Below are 10,765 nucleotides of genomic sequence, written 5' to 3'. Positions count from 1 at the left end.
CTGGGTTTTCTTTGACAAAAAGAGCATACAACTTAAATCTTAAAAAAACCCAAAAAACATTATATTGACAGATAGACCTAATGTTGATCTAGATATTTAAACTTTGAATAATAATAATAATAATAATAATAATAATAATAATAATAATAATAATAATAATAATAATAATAAATAACGACACATTTTTTAAATTTTTTTTAACCTAAACCTTTTGAGTGGAGGCCTAAATGTATATTTTTTATACATATATTGTATTGGTTTTTAAAATAAAAAAAATATCAAAATGGCCCCCGCTTGCTTTGATTTTTCAGTGTACGGCCCTCAGTGGAAAAAGTTTGGACACCCCTGGTGTAACATATGCCGAGACAAAGATGGCTATGCTGATAGCTGGAAGCGACATCCCGTTCTCATTTGCGGATGTCTTTAACAAATCCGTGAAGGATATGTTCCCGGATTCAGAGATCGCTCACCAGTACGCAAATGGCAGAACAAAGGCTACTCAAATAGTGAAAGGTAAGTGTTGTTCTTTTTTTAGTAAGTAAGCAGCAAGCACAGTACAGTTAGTAGAACAACTGTGTTTTCATTGCTGTGTATTTAGTATGTATGTAATATATAAGGCTGTGCTTCTGGCTGCAAAGCATTGCATTTTCAAGTACAACAATGAGTAGATGAGTGTTATGTGTGTGTATAGGTGTAAATAAATGAACACTGAAATTCAAGTATTTCTTTTATTTATATATACACTACCGTTCAAAAGTTTGGGGTCACCCAAACAATTTTGTGGAATAGCCTTCATTTCTAAGACTGTCGAGTTTCAGATGAAAGTTCTCTTTTTCTGGCCATTTTGAGCGTTTAATTGACCCCACAAATGTGATGCTCCAGAAACTCAATCTACTCAAAGGAAGGTCAGTTTTGTAGCTTCTGTAACGAGCTAAAATGTTTCCAGATGTGTGAACATGATTGCACAAGGGTTTTCTAATCATCAATTAGCCTTCTGAGCCAATGAGCAAACACATTGTACCATTAGAACACTCGAGTGATAGTTTCTGGAAATGGGCCTCAATACACCCATGTAGATATTGCACCAAAAACCAGACATTTGCAGCTAGAATAGTCATTTACCACATTAGCAATGTATAGGGTGTATTTCTTTAAAGTTAAGACTAGTTTAAAGTTATCTTCATTGAAAGGTACAGTGCTTTAACTTTCATTTCAATGTGACCCCAAACTTTTGAACGTTAGTGTATATATAATAAAAAAAAAAATATATATAGCTATAATTCACTGAAAGTCAAGTATTTCTTATATATATATATATATATATATATATATATATATATATATATATATATATATATATATATATATATATATATATATATATATATATATGAAATACTTGAAAAGTCAAGTATTTCTTTTATATATATATATATATATATATATATATATATATATATATATATATATATATATATATATATATATATATATATATATATATATATATATATATATATATGAAATACTTGACTTTTGGTGAATCGACAACACCCCCCCCATCTCCCGAATTCGGAGGTCTCAAGGTTGGCAAGTATGTAATACCTCCATGCTGCACAGATCGCCCTATGCTTTCTGTGCACTTCTCTGCTGCACTAATTTTGTTCTGTCATTAACTACATTTTTACTTGAAAGGGAATCCTGGGAATTCCTGTAATTTTTTTGAACTTGTAAAAAAAAAAAAAAGCTTGAATTTCCAGGATGAGTGGAATATGTTGAAGGTGGTATGGTTTGAATCGGTTGAAAAATGTGGAAATGGTGGAAGTTTTAAAAATGGCCAATTCATTTTGAATGGGAAAAATGTCCCGGAAAACCTGGAATTCTGAGAAATCTGGGAATGATTCATTCGAAAATCTATTTTTTTTAGACGCCCTTATAAGGTAATGTGGTCGCCTCCGCCCAGCAAGTGCTTTTGTCCTTGTTCCTGTTGGGCTCTTTGCTAAGTTAGTTATTGATTTACTGCTGGTCCACTTCTTCACCTGCGCTGCAACTTCCTCCTTTTTCTTGCATAAATATTACCTCAAGCATGCCTCACCATGACGTCATCACTGCTACACTGCAACACAAGGCAAGGAAAAAACCCTGGATTCACAACTTTATGACGTCAGTCGAACAATTTTCCTTTACATTAATTGCAACTATCTGAAATGTACTTGTTGACAACCTTTGAGACACATTAGTGTGCTAACGTTTTTTTTTAACTTAATCTTTTTAGCTGATTGTGTATGTTTATACCTAAAAATCATGACTTTTGATACTCGGCGCCATCTTGGAAGTATGCTAACGTTAGCATGCTAATGTTTTATGAAGCTTTTTTTAATCAATTTTCTTGATGTTTACACTTAAAAATAGTGCATTTTAAAACTTGGTGCCATCTTAGAAGTATGCGAATGTGTCCTATGTCATCATGCTAACGTTTTATGCTAGAAAATAGTGAATGTTAATACTTGGTGCCATCAAAGAAGTATGCTAATGTGTCCTATGTCAGCATGCTAATGTTTTACGATAGCTTTTTTTTAAATCAATTGTTTTATGTTTACACTTAAAAACAGTGCATTGTAATACTTGGCACCATCTTAGAAGTATGCTAATGTGTCTTATGTCATCATGCTAATGTTTTATGCTAGCTTTTTTAACTAATTTGGTTCTTTTACATAAATTTGTGGATTTTAATACTTGGCGCCATCTTGAAAGTATGCTAATGTCTCTTATATTAGCACGTTAATGTTAGCAAGGGAATTATTCATGCTAGATTTTTAGCTAATTTTGTATGTTTCAACCTAAACATCATGAATTTTAAATACTTGGTGCCATCTTGGAAGCATGCTAACGTCTCTTATATTAGCATGTTACCTTTTTATGCTATCTTTTTAGCGAATTTTGAATGTTTAACCCTAATAATCATGGATTTGGATACTTGGCGCCATCTTAGAAGTATGCCATCTTAGAAATATGCTAATGAGACTTATGTCATTATGCTAATATACTATGCTAGATTTGAACAAATTTTGTCTGTTCAAACATAGAATGATGGATTTTGATACTTGGCACTGTCTTAGAAATATGTTAACCTGTCTTACGTCATCAGGCTAACTTTTTATGCTATATTTTTAGCTAAATGTGTATGCTTAAACCTAAAAATCATGAATTTTGATACTTGGTGCCATTTTGGAAGTATGCTAACGTCTCTTACATAAGCATGCCAACATTAGCATGCTAATGTTTTACGATAGCTTTTTTTAAATAAATTGTTTTATGTTTACACTTAAAAACAGTGCATTTTAATTCTTGGCGCCATCTTATGTCATCATGCTAATGTTGTATGCTAACTTTTTAACTCATTTGGTTTGTTTACATACATTTGTGGATTTTGATACGTGGCGCCATCTTGAAAGTATGCTAACGTCTCTTATATTAGCACTTTAACCTTAGCAAGGGAATTATTAATGCTAGCTTTTTAGCGAATTTTGAATGTTTAACCCTAATAATCATGGACTTGGATACTTGGCGCCATCTTAGAAGTATGCCAGCTTTGATTGACATCAGGCCAGAGGTTCAGGGCACAAATCGCAGGCCTGCTGGGAATTTTCTAGATTCGCATCATTATGACTGATATGCAAAGCAGTATCTCTGACGAACATCTTAATAAGCGAAAAGGAAATCTCACTTTCATGACACCTAATTAATCCATGTTCTCATTTACATCGATTCATTTACTATCAGACTTTTTAAAACGTGTCCATCTGTCAACTCGCGGATACAATCTTGCCATATTTCCTCAGTCAGGCACGGGAGAAAAAAAAAAAAATCTTGTCTTGCCGGAGCTGAGGGGGCTGTAACAACACGCAGCTTAGATTTATTGTGGAATATTTCAACTTGGCACACGCCACTACTTGGGAGAGCGGCGCCAACATTTTTCGGCGAGTTTTCCACGGCTTGTGCGGATGTCGGCGTGTGCCGAGGGAGCCCTTGACTTGCATGCTCGGGGGTCATAAGATCCGACATGTCAGGTTTGACATTTTACCCACAGACATGGAAATAGTACACAAGAGGCTTTTTGGGGCGGCTGTTTTTGCAATAATCCAGTCTATTTTTAGCCCGGGCGACAAGGCAAAAGAGCTAAAAAAGGGGCAGTCAGGTTCCTTTTTTTCCTCAAGCAAACACTTTAAATGATGAATGCTCTTGGTGCTAAGCTTTAATAAGACACTTCCTTAATAGGATTGCATCATCAGATTACTCGTACGGCCGATAAAAAAACAGGAAGAAAACCCTTTATCTACTGACCCAACGGGTGTTTAGTCTTAACTGAAACAACAATTTGGGCAAAACTGCTGACTCTGCTAAACCAATATATGCAAAAAGCCAAGTCGTGAAGTTGAAACCTCAGGTTTCATTGGAAACCAACAAACATTTTTCGCACTCGAAGTAATGCAACTCCAATTAAACTCTTGGCCACACCAACATTTAAAAAAAAAATTATATGGTTAGTAAATATACCGTATTTTCTGGACTATAAGGCGCACTTAAAATCATTTTTTCCCCTCAAAAACCGACAGTGTGCCTTATAACCCGGTGCGCCTAATGTACGGAATAGTTCTGGTTTTGCTTACCGACCTCGAAGCTATTTTGTTTGGTACATGGTGTAATGATAAGTGTGACCAGTAGATGGCAGTCAAACATAAGAGATACGTGTAGACTGCAATATGACTCAAGTAAACAACACCAGCATTTTATATGTTCCATTGAAAAAATATATAGAACATTATACATGGCACTCAAACATCTATTAAAATGTTCAACATTAAAAAAAAAAAAAAAATTATATGGTGAGTAAATATATCGTATTTTCCAAACCATAAGGCGCATTTAAAATATTTTTTTTCCCTCAAAAATCGACAGTGCGCCTTATAAGCCGGTGCGCCTAATGTACGGAATAGTTCTGGTTTTGCTTACCGACCTCGAAGCTATTTTATTTGATACATGGTGTAATGATAAGCGTGACCAATAGATGGCAGTCAAACATAAGAGATACGTGTAGACTGCACTATGACTCAAGTAAGCAACACCACCATTGTATATGTTCCCTTGAAAATATAGAACATTACACACGGCGCTCAAAAATCTATCAACGTGTTTTAGTACGACTTTGGTAAGCTATGAAACCGCACCGCTTGATGGATTGTACTGTGCTTCAACATACAAGTATTATTATGGTGTGTGTATAAGGTAATTATACAAGGTATTATCTGGCATTTTGTTTCGCCATATTATGCAAAAGCAACTTTTCTTACCTTCTGGTACCTGCTGATCTGTATTTGGGATCTGCATAAGTCCTGAAAAATTGCGCATGTCCGCCTTTGTAGTCCGTGCCGACACCGTAGTCGATAAGCTTCTTCTTTTTCACTATTTTCTTGTTATGGGACATTCATCCTCTGCGGTTGCCATTTCTAATATAAAGTAGTGTAAAGTTCTTACTTATATCTGTCAATAAACTCACCATGAAAGCGCTAAAACATACCCGTGTAGTGATTTTACATTATTCACCCAAGGAATTTTACTTATTAGAGGGTTCCGGTCGGACGGTTTTTCACTGGACATATTTCCGGCGGGTGAAGAGATGCTGCTCCGTTATTGATGTAAGTAAAGTCGGAATGTCATTAAAACAGTTAGCGCCATCTTTTGACACTTCTTCAACACCCGTCCACAATTCACCGCTACAACAAAGATGACGAGGAGAAGACGCTGTTGAAGGTGAGCCACGTAAATAAGACCGCCCACAAAACGGCGCACCCTGAAGCGACTGTCAGAAAGCGGCTTGAAGATGATGTGTAAAACATAATCTATGCAACATTTTGACCAAAGAACCACCATTACATGTTATGTAGACCACAAGGAAGTGTTTTTAATTTAGAAAAAAAAAAAATAATTAGAGATGTCCGATAATATCGGCCTGCCGATATTATCGGCCGATAAATGCTTTAAAATGTAATATCGGAAATTATCGGTATCGTTTTTTTTTATCGGTATCGTTTTTTTGTTGTTGTTTTTTTTTATTAAATCAACATAAAAAACACAAGATACACTTACAATTAGTGCACCAACCCAAAAAAAACTCCCTTCCCCATTTACACTCATTCACACAAAAGGGTTGTTTCTTTCTGTTATTAATATTCTGGTTCCTACATTATATATCAACATATATCAATACAGTCTGCAAGGGATACAGTCCGTAAGCACACATGATTGTGCGTGCTGCTGGTCCACTAATAGTACTAACCTTGAACAGTTAATTTTACTCATTTTCATTAATTACTAGTTTCTATGTAACTGTTTTTATATTGTTTTACTTTCTTTTGTATTCAAGAAAATGTTTTTAATTTATTTATCTTATTATTATTATTTTTTTAAAGGACCTTATCTTCACCATACCTGGTTGTCCAAATTAGGCATAATAATGTGTTAATTCCACGACTGTATATATCGGTATCGGTTGATATCGGTATCGGTAATTAAAGAGTTGGACAATATCGGAATATCGGATATCGGCAAAAAGCCATTATCGGACATCCCTAATAATAATGTGACTCCTTTAATGTGCCTTATAATCCGGTGCGCCTTATACTGTATATGAAAAAGATTGAAAATAGACCATTCATCGGCAGTGCGCCTTATAATCCCTATGGTACGGAAAATACAGTAAATTTACATAGGGGTGGGTACCTTTCACATTTGAACCAATACGGTACCAAATCCCGGTACTTGGGAATCGAGACCCAATGGTGCCAATTCCCGGTACTTGTGTGTGTTTATGTGTTTATAATTGTAAATTTTTTATAATAAAATATGTATTTTTATTGAACAATGAGCTGTTTATGATAACTGTGCTAGCCAGTTGTTATATCTTGTTTTCTTTTTGACATTCCTGAATCTCATTTGCAAGTATTATATAGTAATCTTTGCATGCAGTTGCAATTCCAGGTAGTGTATAGGCTATGGTGTGTTGCCTAGCCAGGAAGTAGTCTTTGCCATAAAGCCAAAAGTGCCCCTTTAGTTTTATGTTGAAAATGTTTATACTGTAAGTATTGCACTTATTACACACCCGCTCTTTGATTGTAACGAGCGTCTATAGTTGTAGCTTGTTTTACTAAATGTGGAGGTGTTGAAATCACTAATGCTAATCAGTAGCATGTATATGGCAAATCCAATGTACAAAACCCAAAACCAGTGCAGTTGGCACATTGTGTAATTTGTAAATAAAAACAGAATACAATGATTTGCAAATCATTTTCAACTTGTATTCAATTGAATGGACTGCAAAGACAAGATATTTAACGTTCGAACTGGAAAACTAAATTTTTTGCAAATATTAGCTCATTTGGAATTTGATGCCTGCAACATGTTTCAAAAAAGCTGGCACAATAGGCAAAAAAGACTGACAAAGTTGAGGAATGCTCATCAAACACTTATTTGGAACATCCCACAGGTGAACAGGCTAATTGGGAACAGGTGGGTGCCATGATTGGGTATAAAAGCAGCTTGCATGAAATGCTCAGTCATTCACAAACAAGGATGGGGCGAGGGTCACCACTTAGTGAACAAATGCCTGAGCAAATTGTCCAACAGTTTAAAAACAACATTTCTCAACCTGCTATTGCAAGGAATTTAGGGATTTCACCATCTACGGTCCGTAAATATCATCAAAGGGTTCAGAGAATCTGGAGAAATCACTGCACGTAAGCAGCAAGACCGAACATCAACATTTCGATCCCTCAGGTATTAGTGTCCAAGGCATGGGTAACTTACACATCTGTGAAGGCACCATTAATGCTGAAAAGTACATACAGGTTTTGGAGCAACATATGTTGCCATCCAAGCAACGACGCCCCTGCTTATTTCAGCAAGACAATGCTAAGCCACATTCTGCACGTGTTACAACAGCATGGCTTCATAGTAAAAGAGTGCTGGTACTAGACTGGCCTGGCTGTAGTCCAGACCTGTCTCCCATTCATTTTTCTTTTTTTTAATTTTTTTTAATTTATCTCCTTCAGTGATGTATATCTTTGATCAATAGACAATTAAACCTCAGCAACTAAACACACATTTACACACCAATGCCTGATAAGGAACAGGATGCAGAAAATGTTATATTTTCCTGCCCCCTTCAACATATTACTTAGACTTACTTAATGGATAGCATACAAACCAAACAAATACATCTAAATATAATGAAAATAAACAAAAAACACACAAAAAAACACAACAAGTGCAAAACTTCATGAAGTACAAACGAACAAAAAAAAGTAATATACACCTCACGGGATGATACAAAACAAATACAAAACCAGACAAAAAAATAAGTAAAATAATAAATATAAAGCAAAATGTGTGTTGAATTATTGAAAATATGTGGCGAATTATGAAGCCTAAAATACCACAACAGGAGCAACAACTTAAGCTGTACATCAAGCAAGAATGGGAAAGAATTCCACCTGAAAAGCTTCAAAAATTGGTCTCCTCAGTTCCCAAATGTTTACTGAGTGTTGTTAAAAGGAAAGGCCATGTAACACAGTGGTAAAAATCTCCCTATGACAACTTTTTTTGCAATGTGTTGCTGCCATTAAATTATAAGTTAATTCTAAGTTTCTCAGTTCCAACATTAAGTATCTTGTCTTCGCAGTCTATTCAATTGAATATAGGTTGAAAAGGATTTGCAAATCATTGTATTCTGTTTTTATTTACCATTTACACAACGTGCCAACTTCACTGGTTTTGGGTTTTGTATAAAGATTGCATAGGCACAAAACAGGGCCTGAAATTGCATAAATCACTTTCTTTTTATTAAAAAAAAAAAAAGAAGCCCAACAAGAGAACGTGCGTACCTGCATGCAAACCTTGAGCTGTCGCAATGGGGACGTGATAAACTCACTCACAACATTCACTTTGTATTGAACCTAACTTAACCTTTTTTTTTAAAAAAAAATCAAACCTAACCTAACCTTACTTGTCCGCGCTCATTATACCGCAACTTTTCCACATCCGTTTCAATTCAAAAAGATGAAAGCCACCTCGTCGCTCCGTCCAATTACCGCCATTATCAACGCCAGAGAAGCAACATGACCCCGAATAGCATTAACATTAAAAAAAGTGTGCTAAGAACCAACCCAACCATCCAATCACGTTTTCTTTGTCCCACTTTCTTCTTCAGCGGCTTAATTCATTTCTCCTTGTTCCGTGCTTTGATTCACATCAGTGAGTCGTTAGCGTGAGTGTGATCAACCTGGCACAAGTCAATGAATGTGTCATCTCCAGGGAGGAAGCGCTTCGGCAGGAAACGAATCAAGCGGCTGATGTCAGCGCACGACGTGCTACCGCGTAATTACCACAGCGTTTGACTCATACTCTTAGTTTGGTTCACGGCCTTGCAGGCGGATATTTTATCAAGTTGCCGGTGCAGAAGACTACACAACAAAAGGGGAAGGTTTGCGCTGTTGCTGGAGGAACCCTACTTACCTACTCTGCAAAAAGTCAGTGTTCAAAAACAAAAACAAAAATACAAAAATGAGGGGTATTTTATGTGAACTAAGCAAAATTATCTGCCAATAGAACAAGAAAATTTGGCTTGTGAAGACTGTCCAAAACAAGTAAAATTAGCTAACTTCAATGAACCCAAAAATACCTTAAAGGCCTACTGAAACCCACTACTACCGACCACAAAGTCTGATAGTTTATACATCAATGATTGAATCTTAACATTGCAACAATGCCAATACGGCCGGGTTAGCTTATAAAGTGCAATTTTTAATTTCCCGGGAAACTTCCGGTTGAAAACGTCTATGTATGATGACGTTTGCGTGTGACGTCAATGGTTGAAGCGGAAGTATTGGGACACATTGTATCCCAATAGAAACAGCTCTGTTTTCATCGCAAAATTCCACGATAATCTGGACATCTGTGTTGGTGAATCTTTAGCAATTTGTTTAATGAACAATGGAGACTGCAAAGAAGAAAGCTCTAGGTGGGATCGGTGTATTAGCGGCTGGCTGCAGCAACACAACCAGGAGGACTTTGAGTTGGATAGCAGACGCGCTATCCGACGCTAGCCGCCGACCGCATCAATGATCGGGTGAAGTCCTTCGGCGTGCCGTCGATCGCTGGAACGCAGGTGAGCACGGGTGTTGATGAGCAGATGAGGGCTGGCGTAGGTGGATAGCTAATGTTTTTAGCATAGCTCTGTCGAGGTCCCGTAGCTAAGTTAGCTTCAATGGCGTCGTTAGCAACAGCATTGCTAGGCTTTGTCAGGCGGTACAGCATTAACCGTGTGGTTACAGGTCCATGGTTTAATAGTAATAATAGTATTGTTGATTTTCTGTCTATCCTTCCAGTCAGGGGCTTTTTTCTTTTGTTTCTATCTGCATTTAAGCACGATGCTATCACGTTAGCTCCGTAGCTAAAGTGCTTCGCCGATGTATTGTCGTGGAGATAAAAGTCACTGTGAATGTCCATTTCGCGTTCTCGACTCTCATTTTCAAGAGGATATAGTATCCGAGGTGGTTTAAAATACAAATCCGTGATCCACAATAGAAAAAGGAGAAAGTGTGGAATCCAATGAGCCCTTGTACCTAAGTTACGGTCAGAGCGAAAAAAGATACGTCCTGCACTGCACTCTAGTCCTTCACTCTCACGTACCTCATCCACGAATCTTTCA

The sequence above is a fragment of the Entelurus aequoreus genome, linkage group LG08, assembly GCF_033978785.1.
Source record: "Entelurus aequoreus isolate RoL-2023_Sb linkage group LG08, RoL_Eaeq_v1.1, whole genome shotgun sequence".
Classification (NCBI taxonomy): domain Eukaryota; kingdom Metazoa; phylum Chordata; class Actinopteri; order Syngnathiformes; family Syngnathidae; genus Entelurus; species Entelurus aequoreus.
This window is presented reverse-complemented; position numbering follows the sequence as displayed.